Source organism: Anolis carolinensis, chromosome 1, assembly GCF_035594765.1.
Source record: "Anolis carolinensis isolate JA03-04 chromosome 1, rAnoCar3.1.pri, whole genome shotgun sequence".
Classification (NCBI taxonomy): Eukaryota; Metazoa; Chordata; class Lepidosauria; order Squamata; family Dactyloidae; genus Anolis; species Anolis carolinensis.
In genome coordinates, this window is record NC_085841.1 from 273,182,589 (window position 1) to 273,210,386 (window position 27,798).

General features: G+C 38.8%; 1 long non-coding RNA gene across 1 annotated transcript in view; it reads left to right on the top strand.

Moving 5' to 3' along the window:
- Positions 1–25,133, top strand: part of LOC134295383 (uncharacterized) — a 37,769-nt gene extending 12,636 nt beyond the window's left edge. Inside the window, exons 2-3 of the long non-coding RNA XR_010001933.1 lie at positions 22,711–22,826; positions 24,031–25,133. This is a non-coding gene — a long non-coding RNA (uncharacterized LOC134295383). The remainder of the gene's footprint in view (positions 1–22,710; positions 22,827–24,030) is intronic.
- The last annotated feature ends 2,665 nt before the right edge of the window (positions 25,134–27,798 follow it).

The following is a 27,798-nucleotide window of genomic DNA, read 5'->3' on the forward strand; positions in this document are numbered from 1 at the left end:
TTATTATTGGTATTATTACATTTATTATTTTACTCTATTTATTATTAAGAATACATTTATTATTTCATTCTGGTATTATTATTGTTATTACATGTATTGTTTTACTCTATTTATTATTACATTTATTATTTTACTGTATTTATTATTATTGTTATTACATTTATTATTTTACTCTATTATTATTAAAAGGATACATAAGCATATTTACATTGAAGAAGATGGGAGTAATGATTTAATCAGAGTTGGGCAGTCTTATCTTAAATTAGTTTTGTGTAAATATTCAGAAACATTTAACCTACCGATGCCTCAATTAATGTAATTCTATTGGTATCTATTTTTATTTCTGAAATTTACCCCTCAGCTTATACTTGAGTCAATGTTTTCCCAGTTTTTTTGTGGTAAAATTAGGTGCCTTGGCTTATATTCGGGTCGGCTTATACTCGAGTATATACAGTAATCCCCAGATCTTTGCAGGCTCAGCCAAATGGCTTCATGCACTTCATTTTCCAGTTAACACACACAGCACAGTGCCTTTGCAAACCATGACAAAGAAGGGGATGATTGAAGTCAGGGTTTTCCATTTATTTATTTATTTATTTCATGTCAAAAGCATTGCATAACAAATACATTTAAAAATGATGAAAAAATAGAGGCAATCACAAACAACTAAATAGTTTTAGACCAGAAACGGGCAACAGCAACCACATTGTCCGTAACTTTAAGCAACTCCTCCTCCGTGCATGAGGCAGGACATTGTGGGCAAGCATACATATGCGGAGTTGTTTGTTCAGCTCCACAGTCACACAAGGTGGAGGATTCCTCCAGGTAGTGCCACCTCGCCAAGTTGTCTTTAGATCTGCCCACTCCACTTCTGAGTCTGTTCAGGGACTTCCAAGTTGCCCATTCCTGGTTTGCCCCTGGAGGAAGACCCTCATGGGGGGCCATCCAGTTAGAATTGCCAGGTTTAGCTGCCCAGAGGGACACCCTTGCTGCTGCTGGAGGAACATCAAGAGGAGTGGTGGTTCTCATGAAGCCCTTCCTTGATTTGAGTCTGGTGGGAGGAGGCTGATAGTCATGCAGTGGATGGCTTTCACAATGTTCAACCTTATTTCTCTCACAGTTAGCAGCAACTTCCCACCGCACGTCAGGAGGGGCAATGCCAGCTAGCTTGTAGAGTTTATCAACAGGTGTAGGTTTAAGGCATCCTGTGATTATTCTGCGTGTTTCGTTTAGTGCTATGTCCACTTGCTTCGCATGGGCAGACTTTTGCCAGACAGGACAGGCGTACTCAGCAGTTGAAAAAGACAAAGGGTTTTCCATGCTCTGGCATCTCAATTTCCAGGGAAAGCTGGTAGCTTCAAGATCAGTGAGGTGGTGAAATCAATCTGGTTTTCAGTGGTAATTTTAAGGGGGGGGGGTGTCTCCAGGCACATAACCTATTTGAGTGGATAGTTTTGATCCCTCCCAAGTAACCTGTGTGTAATGTTAAAGAATGACCTGGTGTTTACATGCTGCAATGTACAGAATTGCCTCGAGTGTACCTTAGAATTGGAGCCCACCGATCTTTTGTACAATATAAATTATGTGGGTGTAGTGGACTTTGCTTTCCAATTATCTTTCTGGTTTGTGGTAAGATATGACACTACAGACATCCCTGTTTCATTTCCTATTTCATTTCCAGTTCAGAACTAGAGCAATCTTCCTTTCTGTCTCTTTCTCTCCCTGTGTTTTAATTAATAAAATCCAGAAACAGTTTCCACAACCAAACAAAGATTTTTGGACTCTAGTAAGTCAGGATTAGTGTTCTGCAACAGTAGGGAAGATGCATTATAATTAAGTCTGCACCCTCCAGCAGGTCCCTGCTGGAGGTACCAGCAGTGTTTGGCAAAACCTGGTTTGTAATCATCCGAGCTTCTGGCTGAATAGCTTGGCTGGTGAGGAAGTGTGTCTCCTTTGTCCTTCAGCCATTTCTTTCATTTTTTTTAAAAAAAACTAGATTTGAGAGCATTTAGACAGGAGATAAAGAATTAAGAGATTTCCAGGGATATTGGTGGCATTGCCTCTCAACACAGAAAGAAAAATATTTAGCAGAGATACTTTATGTCTCCTGATGTAGCAATGAAGTTATTTCTTTTACTGGTTCCACACTTGGATAGGGCAAGTGCTGCCTTTCTTGTTACCTGCTGAGAGTGAGCAGGAATCCAGATGTGAATAATAGCAAACAAGGAATGGGTATATGATGTAAATAAGAGAATGAAGTAATATAAGAATAGCCACATCCTCCTCTTTCAGATGGATATTTAGAGGCCCATCTCCTGTAATGTAGGGAATAAATGTCAGCTGGGTTGCTGTGAGTTTTCTGGGTTGTATGGCTATGTTCCAGAAGCATTCTCTCCTGACGTTTCACCCATATCTATGGCAAGTATCCTCAGAGATTGTGGGGTCTGTTGGAATGGAAACTAAATAAGTGGGGTTTATATATCTGTGGAATGTCCAGGGTGGGACAAAGAACTCTTGTCTGTTTGATGCAAGTGCATATGTCAGTTTTCATCCATTGTTAATGTTTTCCTTCAAGTCATTTCTAATGTTCAATACATTTCTGATCTTGAATAAGTCACATTATCTCAGAAGAAGAGGAAGACAAAAGCCATCTCTGAACAAATCTTGACAAGGAAACTCTGTGATAGGTTTCCCTTAGGGTCTCCTTTAGTTGAAAAGAATTTGGATACATACAGATATTAGAGCTTCCCAAGGAAAAAAATGTTGGCATCCCTAATGCAGCACTTACATAGCTGCATGAATAGTAGAGTTTTGGTACCTGCTGGTTCCAGTACCCCCATGGATTTCAGAATTTGTCAGTACTCAAGCCTCATTATTGATAATGGTTTAGCAAAATGGTGCCCCTTATATACAATTGCAAAACCAAGGTTTGCCATTTGGGAACCGCTGTCCCCTCCAAAATGTTTTCAAGCCATGAATGGCTGAATATGTAGATCCAGAATCCATGGATATGGAGAGCTGACTGTATAGCTTTCCATGTGCAGTGTGGCTGGGCAGTAGGATGTCCTCCCCCCTCCAAGGTCCCTGAGGGAATCCCAGTGAAGACTCTAAATAGGCTCAAGCCAACGTCTAGACCAAATAATGGGTCTGTGTAGAAGGGTCCTAAGTGTGATTATACAAACATGTTTCTGAATTTGGAAGAGCAAGACTCTCATCCAGAAATCTCCCTAGCAGACCGCTCTTATGCAGAGTATCTTAAGCCTATTGATTACATAGGATCTAGCTTTCCATAGCATTATTCATGTGTGGAGTAGTGGAATCAACTTACTGCAGATATTGTTAAAAACAAAAGAGAAGGTGCACATATTTTGTAACCCACCCTATGCTTTTGGTATACAGTAAATCTGGAAATAAATATAGCCTTCCTATCGACACTTAAGGCAATATGTTTTAAATTTAGTCATTGGAGAACTGTATCCCATTGTTGAAACAGAACTTTCTCTCATTGCACACCAGTGGCATATCTCCTGGTTACTTCAGAATAGCATTCCTAATGCTCGTTTTCACATCTTTTCACTAAAGAGCAGTCATTACTCTCTACTAAAACAACCATATGCTCAAATCCACTCTAGGTTTGGTGCACCAAGCACCACATTTTCATTCTCCCTTCAGGGAGCAGCAGTCAGAAATACTTCCTTCTCAACATTACAGCACATTAGGATTCAAAAATCCCGTGTTTATGTTTCCCATTTTGGTTCCCATAGTGCCACGAAGACATTGATGTTACAGAGAGGTTTCAGCTTCCCAGAACATTGGGGTTAATACCCTCCTCTTCTCTTGATGATTCAAGTTACCAATTCCTTTCTCTAATCTAATGTCTCAGTGTTGTTTTCTGAGATTCCTTAGTTGTCGTCTTCATTTTATGTCAATGTATTTCATTCTGTCACTCTATTTAGGCATCACCTGTCAAAGTACATGAACTGATTTTCTTTATAATAGCCTATGATGGTTTCCAAGCCTCCATTGACTAAGTATTTAGCAAGTGTGTGTTTGCAGTGTCTTTACCATAGAAACCACCCGGGCTCTTTTCACATTCATATGACACACTGAAGAGACAGGCCAAGACTGACAAGTCTTGACCATTTTGCCTTTTCCCTAACAAAACCAAGTTCTCTCCCACATAATTCATATCTTTGCTTTTTGGAGGCAGGTGAATTGCTCTTTCGGCTGATGGGATGAGTATTTGTGTTTTGCTTCAAGTTCCATGTACCAAATAAAAGTTCTCATCCAATGGAGGGCCTTTGTTGTTTCATGTAATCCCTGCATCTGTTGCCACATTGTTTTTTTTTGCCTTTATATGGAAGTTTGCTTCTTAGATCCTGTATCATAACCAACTTAAGAGAAAGTGTTCATTATAGAAATAGCAAAACCAAAAGATGGGATCTATTGGTTATGGCTACAAGAGTGGGGAAAAGATGCCCATGTCACGTCTCCTTGTGATATTTCCATCAGCAAATACATACTTTTTATTCCCAGATGGATTGTCACCTTCTCTTGGTGAGAGGGCTTGTATGTTCCAGTGAATCTGCGGGCAAAACTTTCAAAGTCATGTGTTCCCGGGAGGGTCTTCCAGGCTGCAAGGTCACAGGGGAGGAACCAGAGCAGACACAATCTGAAGTTCTCAACGGCAGAGAAGGCAGATGATAACAATGTTGTGTTACAATGGCTGTGAAGCTGTAAGATGGCTGCAACAGATGAGAGACCACCGGTCATCGGATTAATGATGCCACTGTATGTGAACTTTTCTCTGTGAAGACTGTGTGTTGATTGGATGTGCACTGATCTCCACACATAAAACCAATTCATGCACATGTGTCTTCCAAGAAAATGAAAAGAAAACCAACAAAAGTCCCATGGCGATCAGCAAGTGGAGATGGGGGGAAGACTGTGAAATCTGGAAGTCCCTAGCCACAGATTGGCACATGGGCAGTGGATATGGATTCAGTCATTCTACCTCAAGATCCAAGGCCATTGAGCAGACCAGCAGTTGTATTCATGACTGAATCTAGTCTACTCACCCCATATGGGGAGGAGGCTAGAAAAAGGTGCCCTAAACATATTCTGCCTCTCTTATCCCTGATTGCCACATTTAGAAAGGTCACCACCTAACAGTAAAAAAAGACAAATGAATTTTGAAATGTGGAACATATGGACACTGTTGGATAACATCGACAATAAACATCCTGAACGCAAGGCTGCTATTATTGCAAGGGAGTTCAAAGCAGACATTTTGTGATTATCTGCCTTGATATTCTGGGATATAGGGCTGTGTGGAAGAGCCCCTAACAAGCAGGAGAGGGACAGCTGAAGATAGAAAAGGGAGGCTATACCTTCATCTGGAAGGGATTGCCTGAACAAGAACAAAGAATACATGTGTAAAGATGATGAATATGAAATGTTAATGCCTTTTGAAACTAGAAAAAAATAATAAACTTGTGCAAGAGTACAGGGAATGATGAGATAAGGAGAATTTCTTTTTCAAATCTGATTAACTTGCAATAAGGTGAAAAATTACTGGTCTATGATTTATTTGTTCATTCCAAAAATTAAAACTAGACATTGTACTGTTACTAGAAATAATTTGCTGAGCATTATTGTTAAAGATTTGCATTGTAAATGACAACACCCCCCAAGACTATGCTTTGCTCAAATTTGGAAAAAGACCAAAGAGCTGATGATGGAAGAATGGATTGTTTCACTTACTGACTTGACCCAAATGGACAAATTAATGTGACTTCTAAAGATGAAGACTATCTGAAGGTTGGAAAAAACAAGATGCTTGTTTATAAAGCTATTGTCCTCCCAATTCTGTTATATGCCTGCAAAACATGGACATTCTACAAATGTCACTCTAAACTTCTGGAACAATTCCATTAGCGTTGCTTCTGAAAAATCCTGCAAATCTTTTGGGAAGACAGGAGGACAAATGTCAGCATTCTGGAAGAAGCAAAGACCACTAGCACTGAAGTGATGATCATCTGCCATCAACTTTGCTGGACTGGTCATGTTGTCTGAATGCCGGATCACCATCTACCAAAACAGTTACTCTACTCTCAACTCACGAACAGAAAATGGAATGTTGGTGGACAGCAAAAGAGATTTAAATATGGGCTTAAAGCTAACCTTAAAAACTGTGGCATATACACCGAGAAATGGGAAGGCTTGGCCTTTGATCTGTTACCAACAGTGTTGTGGAATTCGAAGAGGCACGAATGGAGGCCGAAAGGGAGAAACGTGTAAAGCCAACCCTGGTTGGGAAGGTCTTTAATTTGGAAATCGATGTCTTCACTGCAAAATAATATGCAGTTCCAAAATAGGTCTCTATAGTCACCTATGGACCTACCATGAAGACTCTACACTTGGAAGGGATCACCAATAATAATAATAATAATAATAATAATAATAATAATAATAATAATAATAATAATAACAACAACAACAATAACAACAGGAAAAACTCAGCCGCTATCAGGACCTCAAGATTGAACTTCAAAGACTCTGGCAGAAACCAGTGCAGGTGGTCCCGGTGGTGATGGGCACACTGGGTGCCGTGCCAAAAGATCTCAGCCGGCATTTGGAAACAATAGACATTGACAAAATTACGATCTGCCAACTGCAAAAGGCCACCTTACTGGGATCTGCACGCATCATCCGAAAATACATCACACAGTCCTAGACACTTGGGAAGTGTTCGACTTGTGATTTTGTGAAATGAAATCCAGCATATCGATCTTGTTTGCTGTGTCATACAACGTCGTTGTGTCAATAACAACAATAATAATTTTATACCCCACCCCATCTCCCCAAAGGGACTTGGGGCAGCTTACATGGGGCCAAGCCCAGGCCAAACGGGCAATACAAATAAAACAATCAATAAAACAAATCAATCAACAATAAAACAAATCATAAAACGAATAAGGTCACATAAAATAGACATACTTTGATAAAATCCTGGGTTGGCTCCTAAAAGGAACTGGGCCAAAGAGATGATGATGATGATGATTATGATGGTGATGATGATGATGATGATGATTATGATGATTATGATGATGATGATTCCTCCATACTTTTAGAAGTTTTGTTTTTAAGGTGGGGGGGGGGGTTTAGAGGAATGCTGTATTGTTTTAATTATATTGTTTTTAAACCACTTTTAATTGCATGTTTTCAATTGCTTGACTATTTTGAATAGTTTTATTCTACTTCAATGTTTATCTAACTACATTGCACTTCTTTTAATTTGTGCATTGTCTTGAGTCGTAGCTGAAAATGCAAGATATAAATAAAGACAGCAACACTACTGCTACTACTACTACTAATACAGGAAAGGGAGAAGTGATATATAGGAATATGAAGAATATTCACAAAAGTTTTTGCTCTAGGTGGGAAAGGATGTTTTAACACACCAAGACATCTCATTAAGAAAATGACAACTTCTGTGATATTTTTTTCACATTTTGGAACTTTTTTGTGAAAATTTCATTTGCATAGAAGATTGCTTGTAAAATAACACTGTTGCCCAGAAACAATGTTTCTGCAAAGCATGAGAAATTTTATTTTATTATATTTTCAAATAAAATAATCCAATAATTACATCACTAGAAAAGTCACACTTGAGAATATTAATCTACTAGTGGTACTTGGCAATGTCCAGGTTAGGTATTTTGTAACAATAAATGTTAAAAGTAGTCATTGTTTGTTTTTGGATTTTATGTAAGGGCAGTTCATATTGACATTATTTTACTTCTCTCTTTACTCCTTGCATTTGTTGATGAACAGCTATTTAAGCCTGATTGTGCTAAGATGAAATATAATTGAACAAAAGGAAAATGAAAAAAAATGTGATAAATCTTCTTTGAAGTGAACTTATGCCCTGGGAAAATCTGGCCAAGAATAGATGGGATAGTGTTGTTTTTGAAGTAGTGGTACATTGTGGGATGGGAGGATGATAATATTAACTGTGGTAAAATACTCTCAGGAGTTTATAAAAGGGACCCTCAAGACACAATTGGGATTGTATATCATAGACTGTTAAAGGTGAAAGACGCCAAAAATGGAATCGAAGTATGCAAAATTTATGGATAGCAGGGCTACCTAGGTATCTCTAGGAAAACTGCAATGACCACCTTTGAAAGCCAGGTTTAATAACAGGTATGGGGATGGTGTAACAATCCTGATATTGCAGTTCCAACATCCCTTACCACTTGCTACAAGCAGTAAAGTAGTTACAGGTTCATCCAACAACATTTGGAAGGCCATGCCATTCTCAAGCCTGTTCTGTGCTCAAAAAATGCATTGTCACTCATCATTATTCTAAAAGGCGTGTTTGTACTCAGAGAAAACAATTAAATTACATAAATCAAACTACCTCCTAGATTAAAAAAGGAGGGACAATCTTGCTACAGCTGGACAGGAACACATGCTTCCAGCAAGAAAACTAAGGCAGGAACATCCAGTATAAGACATATATGAAAACCAATGAGACAAGTCCAGGGAACACCTTTAGACAGAACTCCATTAATTTTCTTTGTTGTCAAGAATTTCTCTAGATTCATTCCAGGTCCCCTCACACAGGTTTTGAGCTAAAATGCATATTCATAAATACTGAAGTCTGAAAAAAGTTTGTCATTCAGATTTTGAATATGACATTTCATCTCAAAACCAAAAATTCAAGCACTCATCTCTAAACAGTTGCATGGATTTTAGCAGATGTCACAAATGAACTCTTACTAGTTGACAAGAGCCAAAGACTGTCATATATTGAATACCATTTTATGTTAACTATCAAATGCTGATCAGACACCAAATGCCAGCAGATGACAGCAAATGTCAGAATTAAAGAACTTTGGATCAAATGCTCAGCAAGTATTCAAATATTCTGCATCCTAATTTGTAGAAGAGAATTTGGGGGAACAGATTCATTTGTTTCTGCTCCAGACAGAAGAAAACTGTACAAGAAGGATAGGGAGGCTCTTAAGTTGATCTAAACTAGAATTATAATGCCTTCTGTGCTTCACTCACCACATAATGGCATATGTGAAGGGCATGCTGAGAAATCTGGCTTTATGGGATGAAAATTGCATCAGCATGAAAACATTGTAGAAAATTCCAGAAAGTTCAATCTAAAACTAAATTGAATAGAATCAGTCTGCCTTGCTCTCCTTATATCTATTATCTTTCAAATAAGTCACAAAGTTTCCTTGTTTTAATTTGCTTCTTTTAATGCCTGAGCCTGTACGCATCTTATAGTCATATTAGAACTTTAATCTAAACTCTTTTCAGATGAACAAGGTTCCACTAAGGTCCCAAGCAATTTAAAGTTTCCTGCTTAGGAATGGAACTTATCTTAGGTATTTATGTGTGTCTCTCCCTCTCTAATGTTATTTTTTCTGTTTGTTATTTATAATTCACCAGAATATCAGCCTCTCAAAGTGACTCGCACACATAGAGGAGGTGTTAGAATTACACTCAGCATGGTAATATATGGTTGGACATGACTTGGGACCTCATCACATTGAGATCACTGATCGGGGTGATAGCAGGGGGATCCAGCATCACACTCATTACCCCTATCTCATCTCATGGGGGGGAAGGGCTGCTGCTCAGTTTCTCCCCGTTGTTCTCTATGCAACACAGGAAATCTCCCTTGTTACTGGCGCTGCCCTTACTTCACACACAGAACTCTGTTAGAAGTAGATTGATGTGATGTGATGGGATCTGGCAGGCTCCATGCCTGAAGTGAGGATGAACCATTGTAGGACGGACAATTCTGTACCTCTGATGAGATCCCTAATGTCTACATCCACAGTTCATAGTGGTAAATTTGGGATATTACTGAGTTATCATGCAATCCAACATGGTGTAGTGGTCTGTATACCAGACTACAACTTTGGAGACCAGGGTTTGAATCCCTGATCAGCCATAAAAGCCCATGGTGTGACCTCAAGCAAGAAAAAGGCAAGGGCAAACAAGTGAAGAAATATTCTTTACCAGTAAAACTCCTTGATGGGTTCAGCTCATCTTTGTGACCACCTTTCATTGTTTTTTGTGTCTTTGGATATTACTTGAAGAAGACACACAAAACCATGAAAGGTGGTCACAAATCTGACATGTTAGTTACTAATGACAAAAAAGGAAGAGATCTATATCACTGTGAGTATATCAGTGATGCCACATGAGAAACTCTTTCCTGGCCCTGCAAATAGATTCAAATTTTTCTGTCCTGCATTACTAGAGGAGTATTTGATGAGATCTGTATTTAAGGAACGCAGTTCATCTTTTTTCAACTAATATGCATTGTTTTCCCCCTAAAAATATTCATGAAATATTTTAAAATAGTCCTGATCAGCAATAAATGGGTAAAATATCTTGTAAGAATGAAAGAAATGAAGATTTACATCTGCAGATGGACATATAAGAAAAACTGATTCATACACTTCAGCTACTTCAAAGTTTAAAAAGGTGAGCCATCCTGATACCATTTTTTTTAAATAAAAGTATCCTGATGATAAAAAAGTGACTTTTTCATACTACAGATTGTAGAAACCCCAAGGCTGGTTGGGAATTCTTGAAGCTGAAGTTTCAAGCCAGAATTGTCCACTCTAGGACAAAAGGATGCTGGACTGATGGACCTTCCAACAAAGGTTCGTCTTATTACATAAGAGTAGCAAATTGGCATTTCATTTGCCCTATCACATGATGACCCAAGGATCGTGCTGGTGGTCTGCCTCCTCACCATGCCCCATTATTTAAAAGCAAGATACATCAATAGTTGCCAGTCCCATAACATTCCCATCACCTACTTTTTGTGGTGGGAGTGATGCCAAGGGGTGGGATTTTCCACCCCTCCCACTCTCCCTTCTTTCCCCTCACTTTTTCTGTGCTGTTCTTTTATAATTTGCAGCAATATTTTGCTTTAAAAAGTAACCATTGCTGGAACTTCGAAATTGCTTTAAAAATAATTAAAAACTTACAGAGCAGCAAATGTGCAGGAAGGCAGAGTTATAAGGGTATGCAATGCAAAGGTATGATTGCAGAACCACAAACTGGTGAACAGATACAATCGCAAGAATGGAGCAAGGGCGCTCATTCTGGTATGTATCCAGAGTCAGTGATGGTGCAACTGTCATGAAATAGCAGCTTTGAGCAATAAAGTACTTAGATTCTTTTGTTGAAAGCTTCCAAGGAATGTCAGTCCCAAGTGCTCCCAGCAAAAGAACAGAGAAAACCAGTAGAAGTGGGGGGTTCTCATGAAGCCACGATGATTTTTGGATTCAATTCTTGATGTTCTGAAACCATATCTGCAAAGGCCTTTCATTCCAGTCTGCTCTTAATTGTCTGATTAATAATTTTAGCATCAGGGGTTTATTTTGTAAAATCTGGGGCAGGCACGGATCAAGGGTCCTCAGTTCAGGCCAGCCTTTGTAGCCTTAATGCTCAGAGATTGTTCATTCCAGTAGGGAGGATTAAGAGCGATAGCACTTCATCAGCATGAGAGAGCAGTTCAGAAAGAGATGTTGCCATAGCACACTCCACCGTTAGGTTGGGGGCATGAGGATAAGAGGGTCACCACCTCTGCTCACTGATACGCACATTGACGTTTTCAAAGTCTAATTAATTCAAGCGTTCCAGGTAGTCTGGAAAAGGTTTTCCTGACTGACAGTAAAACAATGTTTGCATAATTGCCCAAACATGTAGCCTTTGAATAATAATAACACTGTTCTTCTCTGAGATACACCACTTATTTTCAGAAATGACCTGATAGCTACTAGCAGAAGCAAAACACTCAATTTCACAGCTACATTGAGATGAAAATAATTATAGAACGCATGCAGAAATTAAAATCTATTACAGGCAATTGGATTAGAAAACTAACACATTGCTGTATCGAAGAGAAGTTTAATAATTTGCTAATCGTATTCCTGGGATGTACTGTATATTTTTAATTCTTGGCTTTTCACCTTATTCCTAGTTTATTTCTGCGTGCTATTTTGGAACACTATAGCAGCTATTGGGCCAGCTGTGTGTTCAGCTGTCTACTGATTTAATAAAAATGACATTATGTTGATATTTCTTCCTTTGCCAAAAGGAAGGAAGGAAGAAATAAAGGGGAAAATACAGACAGTTGAAGGCGCAATCAAGAAATTCTGGAACTTCTTCCCGAATTCCAAAAGGGAAGAAAATCCAAATTGCATAAAAATCTATATTGCAAAGTTTTTTTTAAGGGCCTCAGTTCCCAGAATCCAGTATTCACACTGACTGGGAATTCTTGGAGCTACAGTCCAAAATAATAACTTTTCTAAGCTCTGCTCTAATTAAACTGGACAGTTCTGCTAATGAAGGTGACATGGGAAGTTTCTGTGTCTTATTTAGTGCCTCTTTTCCTAGTGAGGTATGGTTCAAGAAATAAAGTTAAAGTGAGAATATCAATGCCACCACTGACCTTGGCCTAACAACACAAGCAAAAGATTTTGAAACAGTTGAAAACCAGCTCATTAATGCCTTGAAAGATCTCTCCAGCTACTAGAAAGATAACCATTTGAAACCTAGCCAAAACACAAGTGTGTGTTTTCCACCTACGTAACCATGAAGCCTACATGAAACTGAAAGTTACTTGGGAAGGCCAAGAGCTCGAACACTGTTTCCATCCTAAATATCTTGGTGTCACCTTAGACCGAACACTAACATATAGGAAACACTTCACTAACACCAAAGACAAAGTAGCTGCATGCAACAACATCCTGTGGAAACTTACTGGCAGCGCATGGGGTGCAGACCCACAATTAATAAGAACATCAGCCCTGGCCTTGTCTTACTCAACTGCTGAGCATGCCTATCCTGTCCGGCACAAGTCTGCCCATGCGAAGCAGGTGGACATAGCACTAAACAAAACATGCAGAATAATCACAGAATGCCTTAAACCTACACCTGTTGATAAACTCTACAAGTTAGCTGGCATTGCTCCCCCCCTGATGTGCAACGGGAAGTTCCTGCTAACTGTAAGAGAGGTAAGGTCGAACATTGCGAAAGCCATCCACTGCATGACTATCAGCCTCCTCCTATTAGACACAAATCAAGGAAAAGCTTCATGAGAACTACCAGTCCTCTTAATGTTCCTCCAGCAACAGCAAGAATATCTCTCTGGGCAGCTAAACCAGGCAATTCCAACTGGATGGCCTCTCATGAGGGTCTGCCTCCAGGGGCGAACCAAGAATGGGCAACTTGGAAGTCCTTAAATAGACTAAGAAGCGGAGTGGGCAGATCAAAAGACAACTTGGCAAGAATCCTCCATCTTGTGTGACTGAGGAGCAGAACAAACAACTCCGCATATGTATGGTTGCCCACAATGTCCTGCCTCATGTACCAAGGAGGAGTTGTTTACAGCTGCGGACAATGGGGTCGCTGTTGCCCACTTGGTCTAAAACTATTTAGCTGCTTGTGATTCCTTTATTTCATCACTTTTAAACTTATTTATTATGCAATGCTTTTGACATGAAACAAACAAACAAACAAATGCCACCACTTAAACCATACATTTTCTTCCAATATTTTTTAATGTAGAACATTAATAAATAGGGAAAATCAACTTTCATGAAGATTGTTAAGTAACCCACCACTTGCTACAAAATTGGTATTAATTCAAAATAAGATTCAGAGCAGTTTCATGGTTACAGTTTCACCTCATTCATTTCACATTTTAATAACAATATTAACATTATTTCATGGTATGCAATCCCCTAATTTGGCTGAAGCAAGTATTTTGGTTTCAATACTTAACTGTCCTCCCTCCCCACAATCTAAGACCAAAATCCAGTAGGAGTGTGATTCTGAACCTATGGTCCTCCAGGTGTTTGGGACTTCATCTACCTGAAGTTCCAGCCAACTCTCAGAAATTCTGGGAGCTGAAGTTCAAAACACCTAAAGGACCACAGGTTGGGAACCACTGCATTTGGAGGTTCACCCAGTACACTCCTACTCAACTATACACAAAGTCTTCAAAGACACATGTGGACCTTTCTGGTCTTAAGATTTACATTTTCCCCACAGCTTTTTTTGCACTCTGGTTTTAGACCTCTATTTACCTGTTATTCATTTGGCTCTTCCTTTATTCTTCCATTTTCCAAATATTTTCTTCTCCCCACTTTTCTCCTGCCAATACTGTTTGTTTAGTATCTAAAGCAAGAAGAACTGGGTCTTTGATTGAGTTTAGGAAAGTTCCTTTTTTGAGTTCGGACTCTCAACACCCTCAAACAAATTTAACCAGTAGTTGTGCTGATTGCATGATCCTTGCAACTGAGATAAAAAGAACTTTCCTAACTGTTTGAAAATCATGAGCTTTATTTTGATATCTCTTTGGTTATGAAAAGGAATTCTGTATTGCAAAACTACACAAGTTGGTGCATGCATTCAAGTTTTTATTGTTTTTCTTATTTGTTGGCATTTTAATCCCAACTGTGTTCTCTAGTTGATTTTTATTTTTATCACCAATTCACACCAGTGTTTGAATAAAATAGTGACTGCTCCCCAACCAATCTATAGGAGACCCCTTTTCTGCAGGGTTTTACTTGGGAGCTAATGTTTTCCTGTATACAGATTAATGTGTACACCAGAATTTTCCTTTCCTCGCTTTTGCAGCTTTTCTACATGTTGAGACACAGTTCTGGACAGTTTCAATCAATCAAAATGTGTTTTAAGATAAATATTTTGAAAAGACAAAAGACAAGGTTTGCTGAAGTTATTAAATTTATATCCTGCATTTTTGCCAAAAATGGTATTCAAGGTGGGTGGCCACAGGAAAAAGAAAAAGAGGACAAAGTCTGTGTGCCTTTGACAGTTGTGTGTGAAAGAGAATTGTTAGCAGGAAAGATTGGATGGCAAGTAACATAGACTGGAATGCTACGGTTTTCACAGCTGTTAAAGTTGCACAAATCCTGTCCTATTTTTTTGTAGGGCCAAGGAATACTCAAAGTTGTATAGCCAAGCCTCTGCTCATGCAATGGGACATTGCCTTTCCAAACCCCTAACACCCTATTAGACCTGCAGCATCTTTCACTTGAAGAGTAATTCTAAGGCTCCCTTCCTATTCTAGTCTAGGGAACTGTTTTATCACTGTGAGGTACCAATAGCAACTTCTAGAGAAAATATGAAAGTAAATACATATTATAATATAGTTGGTCCTCTATATCCATGGATGACCCCATTTAACTGCACCATTGTAAATAATAATGATAATAATTTATTTAAAACAAGAGATAAAATGCTATTAAAACATGTACAAAAAGACATATGGAGTTCAAATGCACGTTAAAATCCACTGATGACATACAGATTAAAATTCATAACTTAAAATTGATGCTTTAAATTCCAGTGCATTTAGTTGTTGGAGCTCTTCTGGCAGGTTATTCCAGAGTCTTGGGGTGGCTGATGAAAAGCTCCTCTAGGTGACGGGTCACCAGTTGGGTTCTAGTTGGCCAGAGTAGACGTCCTCCAGAGGACCTAAGTGTCCTCAGGGGCAGATTGCTACCATGTGGGGTCCTGGAGCCAAACCCCAACCAAAGCTACACTATACCTATTGAAGTACCTATTTTGTATCTATAAAATCTACAGCTGAGATGGCAGTGCTTTTGTCTTAGAGTCTTGGGCATGCCATCTCCCTAACCTTTGATTAGGTGAACAACAAAAGTAAAATAGCTAGACAAGCCTAGTCCAAGACGCATTCGCCTCTAAACCTCTTTCAACAAAATTTAATAATCTTTCCTTGAAGTATCTATTTTGAGAGGATCTTTTAAAGGCCAGGTTCATGAGAAAATGAATGACACGAAATTATGGACAAGTTCTTCTGAAAGTGGCAAAGTATGGAAATACAGTTTGGCCATGCCTGCTAAATAGTATAAGTCTTTTGCTGGAAGTTTTGCTCTTACATGATAACAATGGCAGTAACTACTACATTAAGAGGGCACATCAAGGAAATTTGAATTTTACAACAAATGTAGTTGTTCATTGTGGATAGTTTCTATTGAACACATTTCCATAGTTTGGAGAACTAAGAGCTTTTACACGATGGCTTTGTAAACTACAGAATATAATTAAAGATTTCACTAGAAGCATGTAATGCATGCCAAAATCCCTGAGTCACTTCTTGAAACCTTGAGACATGGCACTGTTTCAGAGCAGAGGTCCTTGCTTTATCTGTCTAGGTTTGGTTGACATTATAACAGCCTGAGGGTTACCTGGATAATTCAGTGATATCATTTAGCAGATACTCAGCAAATGTCTTTAATAATGTGCTTCATGTTACATGGCCTAAAGCTGGTTGGAGCTGGCTATTACCATCATGCATTTCAAAAAAGGAAATCATAATATGCTTTTATTAAAGGAAACATCCAAACAGAATCATTACAGCTAGAGTGATAAATTATCTTAATACATCAGAGAACTTTAAAAAAGTGTCAGTTAAAATGAAAATATTCACCAACCCCCAAGAACAAACATATCATCTTAAAACAGAATAGGCCTGTAAGACTCTTTAACACTTGTTCGTTGATTATATTAATACTAGAATATATTAAAGAAGTGCAATATAAATTTGATTTTAATTGTTTTGTACACACGCCAGTGAAAAGGAACTGATTGGATACAGTTCACAGGCAGTATGTTAATATGTTATTTTCATATGATGATAGCTTTGCATAATCTCTCTTTTTTCCAAGATTTTCCTCAAAACCTGTTGTTAACCAAAGCACAGGAGAGAGGAAGAATACAATTTACATAAAATCGGCTACCCTACACATTAATTAGTAATGTGGCTGAGCGGAAGGTGTGTTCACTTAGTCGAAAGTACACTTTATAATTTATACACCAGCTGTTTCAGCGCTTTCGAGTCCATTTTCCTCCCTGCCTGCCTCTAATGAAATCGTGTTACTGGAGAATTGACTGGGGTGAATTGAGATTTTAATCCCATTGATGCTCTTCTATGGAAAGGCACACTGGTGGGAACTTTTAATGGAAGGTCTGTAATCAGAAGACACTTGTATTCAGTCCCCCACTATAATGAATCTCATCAAATGTTAAAGCCCAGGCAGTGTGCAGAAGGCTAGAATTTCAAGGTTTTTGACCAACCCCATTTGAAGCATTCCTCTGGGAGCGTGTGATTACTCAAGTTTAGCAGTTTATTGCCTCATCTTTCAATATCCAGTGAAGCACAAAATTCTCATCTAGGTTGCTCTTTTTACTTAAAGAACAGGCCAAAATAGACTCCGAGCTGGTAGCACTGTCACAGAGGTTAATTCTTTCTTTGCAGTTAACGGGGAGATCAATCAGAAAGCAGCTTCAGCAACATTAGAATACCAAATACCACTAATAAAACCTTTAGGTTGCATTTTGCCAAAATAAAAAAAAATTAAATAACCTTGTTAAAAATCTGCTTTGGAGCTTCTTTTGTCTATATGTGCTCACACACTCGTCAGCTGTTCCTTTGGAGCTTAACAGTAACATTAATTGAAAGGTGGTGCTGTTCTGCGAAGGATAAAATGAGTTAGCAGGACGTAAACATGTATTAAAATCCAGCAGAGTGAACAGCCCCCCCCCCTTATTCCCAAAACTTTGCAGTTAAGGAAAGTAGGGTCGTTAAAAGATTGCTGGCCAAAAAGCATGCTGAATCACAAGCTAATGGGATTCATTATGTCAACAGCATGTTAGCATAGTGTTTCCTTCCTTAATAAAGGGGGAGGGAATGAGCAAAAAAAGTCTAAAAAAGCAACCCCTTTTAAAAACAAAAACCTGTTTTATTTTTATGTTTCAAATCATATAGGGTGTGGAAAAGGGGGGGAATGCATTTGCTGGGCACAGAAACAAAACACCAATTAATACAATGGGAAGCCTTTTAAACAAATACATGGTAAAAGAAATAAATGTCTCAAAATGATGGACTTTTGGATGACAAAAGGACGTTGAGTACTCTGGAAAAGGAATACATTGATTTAAAATGGGATTTTTCCTTCAAATGCACTGAGTCAAAATAGATGGAATAAAGCAAGAAAGCCTCTTAAAACATTTTATGAAAAGTTAGCGCATGAGTCATTTGCTTCCTTGGGCAATGAAGGAACAATTCTCAGGCTAGTTATTTTAATGAATATATGTTTACCTGATTTCCTTCTCCTGAAGGAGACCCAAAAATGGTGTTACCTTACCTAAAAGGGAATTTTATCTTCAGCAACTATCCTGCCCTTCATTGTCCCACTCCAGAAAATCCAATTCCAAGGATTTTTTTTCATTTATAAGTTTAAGAGCAGGGGTCCCCAAACTAAGGCCCGGGGGCCGTATGCGGCCCTCCAAGGTCATTTACCTGGCCCCTGCCCTCAGTTTTATAATATAATATTTTTATATCAGTTTTAATAATATAATATATTGTATATACATATAATATTGATAATAATCTTATGTTATACAATATAATACTAATAGTAATACCATATAATAATATTAATTATATGTTATATATTACATATTATATAATAGTATAGTGGTATAGTTCAATATAGTAATATATAATGCTAATATTGTGTTATGCTAATAATATAATATAGTGTATGTACATACAGCTGCTCCGAGTCCCCTTCGGGGTGAGAAGGGTGGGATATAAATGTAGTAAATAAATGCAGTAAATAAATAATTAATTTTAGACTTAGGCTCGGCCAAAGTCTGACATGACTTGAAGGCACACAACAACAACAACAATCCTAATTAACTCGATGATCTCATTGGCCAGTAGCAGGCCCACACTTTCCATTGAAATCCTAATAGGTTTATGTTGGTTAAAATTGTTTTCATTTTTAAATATTGTATTGTTCTTTCGTTGTTTTTGTAGTTGTTGTTGTTCTACAAATAAGACATGTGCAGTATGCATAGGAATTTGTTTGTATTTTTTTCAAATGATAATTTGGCCCCTCAACAGTCTGAAAGATTGTGGACTGGCCCTCTGCTTAAAAAGTTTGGGGGCCCCTGTTTAAGAGAAACACCAAGAAACTAAATCTGTGCAGCATTTGCCTGAAGCTGAGAGGAAAAATACTTGTGGGCCCCACAAGTACCTGTATAAAATAAGAAGTAAAACTCAATGGTTTCACTATAAGTTGTTAGGCAACATGAATGCACATACGCGCACTCCCAAATGGAGATTTATAGGATGGGAACAGGTTCTTCCACTTCCAGTATTCACATTGTGTACACTCACAAAAAAGATGTAAAAAATATAAAATGTGTTTCTGTGTCCAAGGGGCAGTGCAAATGTCTTCATTTATTTTATGTTTTAAGAGCTATAGAATAACAAAAATCACTTAATATTAAACTGGTTCCCAGTTTAAACTTTGAATGTGTCACATACAGCCCACCATTGGCCTAAGTTTTCAAGCCACAAACAATGTGTCTTAAAAACCTACTATTCATGTTTGGTGGCCTGGAAGGCATGAATGACTGACAGATTGTCTTGTTATTGCTGTTGTTGCAGTGCCAGAAACATACTCGCCAACTGAGTAGATTTGGCAGGGATTGTCCTGATTATTCCTCTCTTACCCCACTTTTAAGGTGCTTTTTAAATGTTTCAGTTTTGCTTTCCTCCTTTGTCCCCCTTTGTCCTCTGCTTACTTCCATTAGTGGAAATTGAGTTCAATGTGCACAATTAGAGACCTTCCAGACAAGGCCCAAAATGCAGGCGCTATTAAACTTTTACCTGCGGTGTCCAAACAATGCCTCACGTAAAATTTGGGGCAAAGCAGGAAAACCCTGCTTTATCCTAAATAAATTAGATACCCCATTAAATCTGGGGCTTCCTGAAAGGCCATGATCTAATGGGGTATGAGCCTTGTGGGACTCCAAGTACTCCCAGTGTCCAGTCCTCACACCCATCTTGCACTGTTTGGACTCCTGGAATCCAAAAATGTGAAATCATGCCCACCCCTTTCCCAACCTCCCTCCCCAAAAGCCTTAAAAGAAAATAAAACTTACTGGGCTGCCATGCCTCCTCTTCGGCAGCCCTCCTGGTGCATAGGAAAATCCCTCCCTGCCTCCTGGCACATCATTTATATGTGCCAGGAGGGCTGCCAGAGAAGGGGCATGGTGGTACAACAGTATGGTACAACAATCTGCATTGATTCAAATATAGTGCTGAGTAAAATGGCAGCCAAAGCTTTACTTCTTCCCCCCTGACGACACACAATACCTAAAGCAGAGTGTCTTGCTCCTCACTTCACTGAAGAGACTTCCTAGGGGACAGGCCGAAGGGAAGCAGCACCGCCAACTACAGCCACGTTGGAGCTGGTGATTCACTCCCTCTCTCACTGACTTGGGGAGGAACCCTTGCTTTGCTTTGCCTTGCCTTGCCTTGCTTTGCCTAGACTGGCCCGAAGGGAAGAAAGAACATAAGGAGAAGGAGAAAAAGGAGGAGGAGGAGGAGAAAAAGGAGGAGAAGGAGAAGGAAGCAGGAAGTGAGAGGGAGAAAGGCTTGGATTCACCTCCACCACTGCTGCAGAAAGTTCTCCCATTTCACTCTATGCCTCAGCTTGTATCACTATGTCTTATTTTCTGGGTATGGCTTATTGTCATACCCCAGCCACCTTTGGCTTCTGAACCTGATCCAGAAATAAACTATGACCAGGAGAAAGCTTATTCTGACTTTTTACCTAGTTCACAGAGCTCTTTCCAATTACAGCTGCTGGCTGTTGATAGCTCGGATGATTCCTTAATTGGGAAAGAAAGTGAAAATATTACTCCCATGGCGGAACCAGATGTTCTTAGTTCCCCAGAGAATGTGTCCTTCAACAGAAGGGAGTTTCTGCATCGCCAGAGATCTGAGAAACAAAAACTCCACAGCAGTAACCACTTGGCATCTCGAGGGGATAATGGATAGAAGGTTTTCCCTTGGGAACCTTTAGGGAGTTTGGCTTTCCTTGTTTGTGATCAAATCTAAGTTCGATAAAAGTGCTTTGCACCGTGGACACTTCGCGGTGTCAACTTTGCGATTTCATGAGAAAGGTTCACCAACTCTAGCTCCTGTTACTTCCAAGCCAAGTTTCTCGATCCTGGCAGCCAAGCCGAGCCGCGACTCCTGAGTAGACCCGGATTAAGTCTACTTCCTTTCCTAGCTCCTGAACCAAGTTTTGCCTCAGTTTCATCACGTTCCTGCCTGGATATCAAGGACTCCCTAGTGACTTTGGACCTTGTTATTTCAGTGTTGCTTCCTTGTTTTTCCCCGCTCAGGAACTTTCCAACAGTTTTGAGCATGTTTCGGTTTCTGGACTTTGGACAATAATATTGGACATTTCCCTTCAGTTCTTTGGACTAATTCATACCTTTTCATAAAGGACTATTATCTACTCAACCTTTCCACCTATTCATTCCTGGATTTATAATTGTTTTAATAAAGATATTATATGTTTATTGGTATCTGTCTGGTTTTCAGTGCTCACTCTGCCCTGGGGTACAACACTTATACTGTGCAAATGCTTAGAAATCTTGCTACATCTTATTTTATGGATCTTATTTTTGGGGAAACATGGTATCTATGGAGCTCATCATAAGGTACTTCGATCAGATCTTCTACCACTAAGCCTCAACAACATTATTATGTCTATCTATTAACACAATGTCAAACAAGTCTGGTTTTTGGGGGTTTTTTTTTTTGGTTTTTTTTTGCAATCTCAGTCTATCAGCTTTGGAACACAATTTAGAATTCAGATTTACACACAGATTTTGAGACAGATTTAGGTTACATATACCCTGTAAAATTAATGTATGTTAGCAGCACTTTAACTGCCATAGCTCAATGTTATGGAATCATACCAATTATAGTTTTAGCATTCTCTGTCAAAGTGTACTGGTGCTTCATCAGACTACAAATCCCAGGATTCTCCATCATTGAGCTATAGCAGTCAAAGTGGTGTCAAACTGCATTAATTCTACAGGGTAGATATACCTTTAGATGCAACCAGCTTGGACAAAAATAGGCCTCCATGTCTGAAGCTGCTGCTAATCTATTGCTACGTACATACAGACATTCAGAACTCAGATGTGCTACTGAGGGGACAGATGTTGGTAACTAAACGAAATTCAAGCTTCTTCCACTGTGCCCAAGAACGTATGTGGTATGTTAGGATTCTCATCTGTAACCTAATCTTCTTTAAAGGAGCATGAAAGTTTTATAGTTGTGTGCTGCATTGGTCAGTTTTCAGTTTCAGTCATAGATCTGACTCTCACAACTTGTAGCCTCTATAAAAAGGATGGATTTCTTTCCATATATGGAGGATGGTAGTGCACATACAGCATCCTTGGAAAATTCAGGAAATTGTTCACAGTAATAGAAAAAAGTTGTTCTTCAATCATTCCAGCTGCTATGGAGTCTTAGATATTCTTATTCTTATTCAATGAAATTTAAAGCATAGAGAAGAAAATGCTTTTATTTTTGTATTAGAACACAGTTACGGGCAGGCACTTATTTTCAAGGTGTCAAGTGCCTGCTTCTCAATTCAGTCACAGATGTTTCTGACCTCATATTTTATATCAACCAAATCTCTGAAGTGACATCTTTTGGATTAAAAATAACATATTCTACAAACTTCATTTTGATCTTTTTGATTTTTTCCAATCCTCTCTTTTTCCAGGCAGGCAGTATTAGAAAAAGGCAGTCATGAGCTACTACATGCCATTTTGATAAAGGAGGCTACAATTCATGAAGAGACAGATGTGGAAAAAAAGAGGAAAGAGTGGTGTAATCATAAGAGGTGACTGCACTGAAATGATGTGTTGTTCTGATTGTTATTGACATAAGTACTCTCATGTGCTATGCAAGCTGTGATGTGCTCCTTGGAGGTCATAAAAGCAAGAGCACTCAAGTGATCCAAATTAACCTGATTGCCCTGAGAAAATGATGCCCTATCCATTTGCTCACCATCTCAATTTTATGAGTAGAATTTCAGAGCTACTTCCTACACTTTAAGAAAGGTAGCTCCTTGTAGCACCAACATGGGAATCAGTTTGAAAGTTTAATGACTTTGACATTTGTTCCAGCCACACCAGTGGTGCAAGTTCCTACTGCCAGCTCTTCATGGCTGATACAATTGCAGTTTATTCTAGGCCTCTAGACCTTACAATTCTCTTGCCAGCTGCTGACATTCACCAGCTTTTTCTTCCATCAATTTTCTACAGAGGAGATCAGTTCATCAAGGCACATTCAAGATACAATTTGGTCAAGAAGACCAATGACAACAATTTTGTCATAGATTATTATGTCATGGCACACTTAGATTATTTTGCTGATGGAACTTGTTCCATAAACAAAAACAGGAAGAAGGCAACTCCTCCATCCTACAGCTTTCTGTCCACAATCAAAACCTTTTGTAAAGACCAGCAACATTTGGCGGGGAAGCAATACTCCAAAAACCGCAAGGAGAAGTTTGCTAGGAAGGGTTTGCTAGCATTGCATTAGAGATAGGCCATTGCTAACTCATATTTTAGGATACATTTGATATAATGCTTGCACCAGGGCCAGAAAACAAATACTCATGTCTGCATGTGATGTCAACCAAGCATGAAAGAATGGTCCCTGTCCACTTTTTACATGTGCTGTATTACATACTGCTCCAAAGGATCTTTAACCCTATAGAAATTAATTTTCTAGAATGCTTGATAGATACAATGAGAATAGAGACCTAAAGGGTCCTGGTATTATATGAAAATTACTACATCCATGACTTTGAATCCTAAACATAGTTACGAAGTTGCAATGAAAGCACCCGAGAAGGATAAAATAGGACTAGTTAAGTTCATGGCATTATTACACCTCATCAAATACCTCCTTGGTTTAAGCACATCCTTAGCTTTGGGCTGGATTGTCTGTATATTACTACTATATTTTATTCTTTGTAGTTTGTACTATGTGATTTCAATGTGGATTCTTATTGTAGTGTTTATTATCTTGCCTCAAAGGCCATTTGTGGACATTACTAAATCTGAGGAACTGATGCAATACCTGCAGCTAAACAAGGAAAGACAAGTAGCAGAACATCAACTCTCTGGAGAAATGAGCCAGTGATTAAAGCTCAGAGGAAACAGCAATCAAAAAACATTTGGACTTTGGCAGTTCATAGCACTGAAAAACTCACATTCCTTTTTTTCTCTCACAGTTTTTGTTTGGTGAGTACTGCCTGGTAAGTAATTCTGCTTAGTTATTCTGATAGTAGAGCTATTGGTATATTTCAAGTCACTAAAATGCAACAATCTTTTATTTTAAGATTCTAAATATTCTGGACTACCCATCCCTGAATTCTTTATCATTGTTCATGATATCTGGGACTTCTGGAAGATGAGATCCAACAAACATCTGATCACAACCATCGTAGACTGTTTCTTAGAAATAATGAATTATAGCCATCCATGCTTTTTTGCTGAAGGAACTGCTGTGGTACATGGAGAGGAGGCAGGGTGATCCACCCTCCCAAATGCAGTCCTCAGGGGAGATGTTGTGGTGGGGGACAGAGAGAAAGGAAGTGAAAAGAAAGAGAGAAGAACACTGGAATATGTGTAATATGGCAAAACAAAATATGTTTGTCTTTCATGTGACAATATTACCATACAGATCTTTTTGTCTAACATGCTCATGCGTCTTCTGAATGTACACCAACATAATGAAATCTAAGACTTGCCATGTTCTTCCCCTCCCCCCAAAATACCCCACTTCTACAGATTATTATATATTTCAGATAACACATAAATATTTTCCATAGAAATATACACAAGATAATGTAATAGATCATCACTAATTATAATATCTGGTTATTCTAAATACTAATGTGAAAATAGAAGAAAATGATATTGAATTTTTTAAAGCTTTTATTTTTACCTTTTATTTTATGCATGATGAGATGGACTTGCCATTATTTAAACTGTTATCACTTTTTGGTATAAGAAATATTATTCTCTTGTGAATTCTCTCTTCCTAATACATGAAATCCAACATTACATGTGCTGTTATATTACATTTACCCTCTCTGTTGGATGACATTTGCATAAAAAGGAATCATGTTGTTGTACTTTTTTAGAGACATCTTCCTGAGTTGGCATAGATAGCATCAGACAACAAAAGATCCTTTGCAATTGTGGGTTAATAAGGATCAGAGTTGAAAATGCTGGCCTCAGATCCTCTATTTAGAATGCTTCAGAATAAAAGAATGAGTTTGGGTTCCAAGTACTATATTCAGCCCATATCTTTTGCTAGGGCTTTCATTTGAGTCGATTGACCTCCATTCTATAACACTCATAGGAATACGCCCTATATCTGCTACTAACTTAGGTGTGGAATAATGCAGCTAATGCTTAGTAATATTTGTATATATAAAAGTAAAAATATATTTGTTTGTTTGATCCACAAAAATGCCTACATAATTTGATGGATCTCAACCAAATTTGCTTCACATACTCATCATGACTAAACTTAAAATACTGGTAATGTGTGTGTGTGTGTGGGTGGGGGCTGCCATGGCCAGCTTAGATAGTGAGTCTGAGGAGTGGCTAGAAGGGCCAGCAGAGGAGATAGAGGCCATCAACTCTGAGCAGTCTGCTATGCTCAGCTTAGCAAATGCTGGAGATGAGCCCACAGCTGATGCAAACACTCTACAGCAGTCTGTACAAGCCACAGAAGCTGAAGTCACCATGTCTAAATAAGCTTCAAAAGGGTTAAACATACCCACACCTTTAGTGCAATGATTACAGAGGGCAGGGACCCACAGGTCTCATAGAATAGCTGAAAAATGACAGTTAATCAAGCAGTAGCTGAAATTTTGAGATATAAATCTCTCATTACTATGACTAACTCACTGTGGACAATGTCATTACCTGGCTGGAGTGCAATGCTTTTTTGCTCTTGACCTAGGGCCTGATTCTACTGCTTCCTGGCTTGATGGCATTGGCATCGTTGTTTGTTTGTTCTTCAAGTTTCTGATTTTAGACCAGGCTTCTGGACATTCAGCAGTTTTCCAAGGACTCTTGTATCTGGCACCACTGACATTCAACTATTGACATTGTCTAGCTTCCTGGTGATTTTTTGGGATTTAGGAGGTAATCAGTAGCTGTGTTTATGACAGGAGCCTGATGGGAGATCTGGGGTTGATAGGAGTTCCACCTGTTCAAATCTGCGGCTGAAATCATAGTTCTCTTTCTAAGTGAGCAGATAGCTCAGTCAACTGCCAGGCTACATCTCCCAACATCCTTACTCTTTTACTAGTCAGGCTGGGGATAATGGGAGTTACACTCCAACAACAATGCTGAGCCAGAATTCAGACTGATGACAGTTGAAGCTCAACCAGATCTAGAGCTGTTGGGAGTCACAGCCAGTCAGATCTAGGACTGATGGGAGTCACAGCTCACCTGATCTAGAGCTGATGGGAGTTGTAGCCTGATCAGGTCTTGGGCTGATGGGAGTTGCAGTTTATTTGCTATATATTTTTTATTAAAAGTGCAATTATATGGGTGTGCATTTTCTAAAGTGGCCGTTCATAAAATTGAAAAACAAACAACGAGTACCATATTTACTTAAATCTAATGCTCACTTTTTTGGCTAAATTACATAGCCAAAAGTGATTTGATGGTGTGTTAGAATTGCACACATAAACCCACCCTAAGCCCCTCCATCAGGCTGATGGAAAGTTTTACAGCCTTGGCCTAATGGAGGGGCATGGCTTCCATTTGCCTGTCAACTATTCTGAGGTGGGCTGCAGAATAGCTGACAGGCAAGAGGAAACAAATGCACACCTCAAAACCAATGGCTCATTATACTCAAGTAAATACGGGTATTTCTAATAAATACATTCTAAAAATGCCTAACCTGGGCAACAGCAGGTATATACATACTAGTATATCTTTAAAAATGCAAAACAGCTGAATGGTTAATAAGTTTAAATGTCACACCATTCTGAACAATCACCATACCATCCCCAACACACCCAATGCTATCTGATTTGGGATGGCCAACACAAGAAAATACTACAGAACTTCAGGTCAGGCAGGGAAAGAATTTTGCTTGAAACACTGGATAACAGCTAACAGTCAAAGTGGAAAAACTTGATCAAATTGTCCAATGATCTGCCTTGGTAAGAAGCAGCTCCCAAACTAATAAACAATAATCAAAGTTGGGTGGTACCTTTATTAAGATCACAAACATATTACAAACAGAGGTTCATACACACACACACACACACACACACACACTAGGGGTGTGCACGATTTTGTTTTTGTGTATTGGATTTGAATAAATCAGCAGATTCAGTTTGTTGCACTCCAAGGCAGCGTGAGCACTGGAAACCAAACAGAGACCAATAATCATATAATGTCTTTATTAAAACAATTATAAATTCAGGAAAGAATAAGTGGATAAGGTGAGTGAGCAATAGTCCTTTATGATATGGTATGAATTAGTCCAAAGAGTTGAAGAGAAATGTCCAGTATTATTGTCCAAAGTCCAGAAACCGAAAGATGCTCAAAACTGTTTGAAAGTTCTTGAGCGGAGAAAACAATAAGGAAGCAAGAGTGAATAACAAGGTCCAAAGAGCAAGATCCAAAGAACAAGGTCCAAAGTCATTAAGTAGTCTTTGTCATCAAGGCAGGAATGAGACGGAGTTAAAACCAATCTTGATTCAGGAACAAGGCAAGGAAGTGAATTTACTCCGATTCAATCGGGAGACGCGGCTTGGCTTGGCTGCC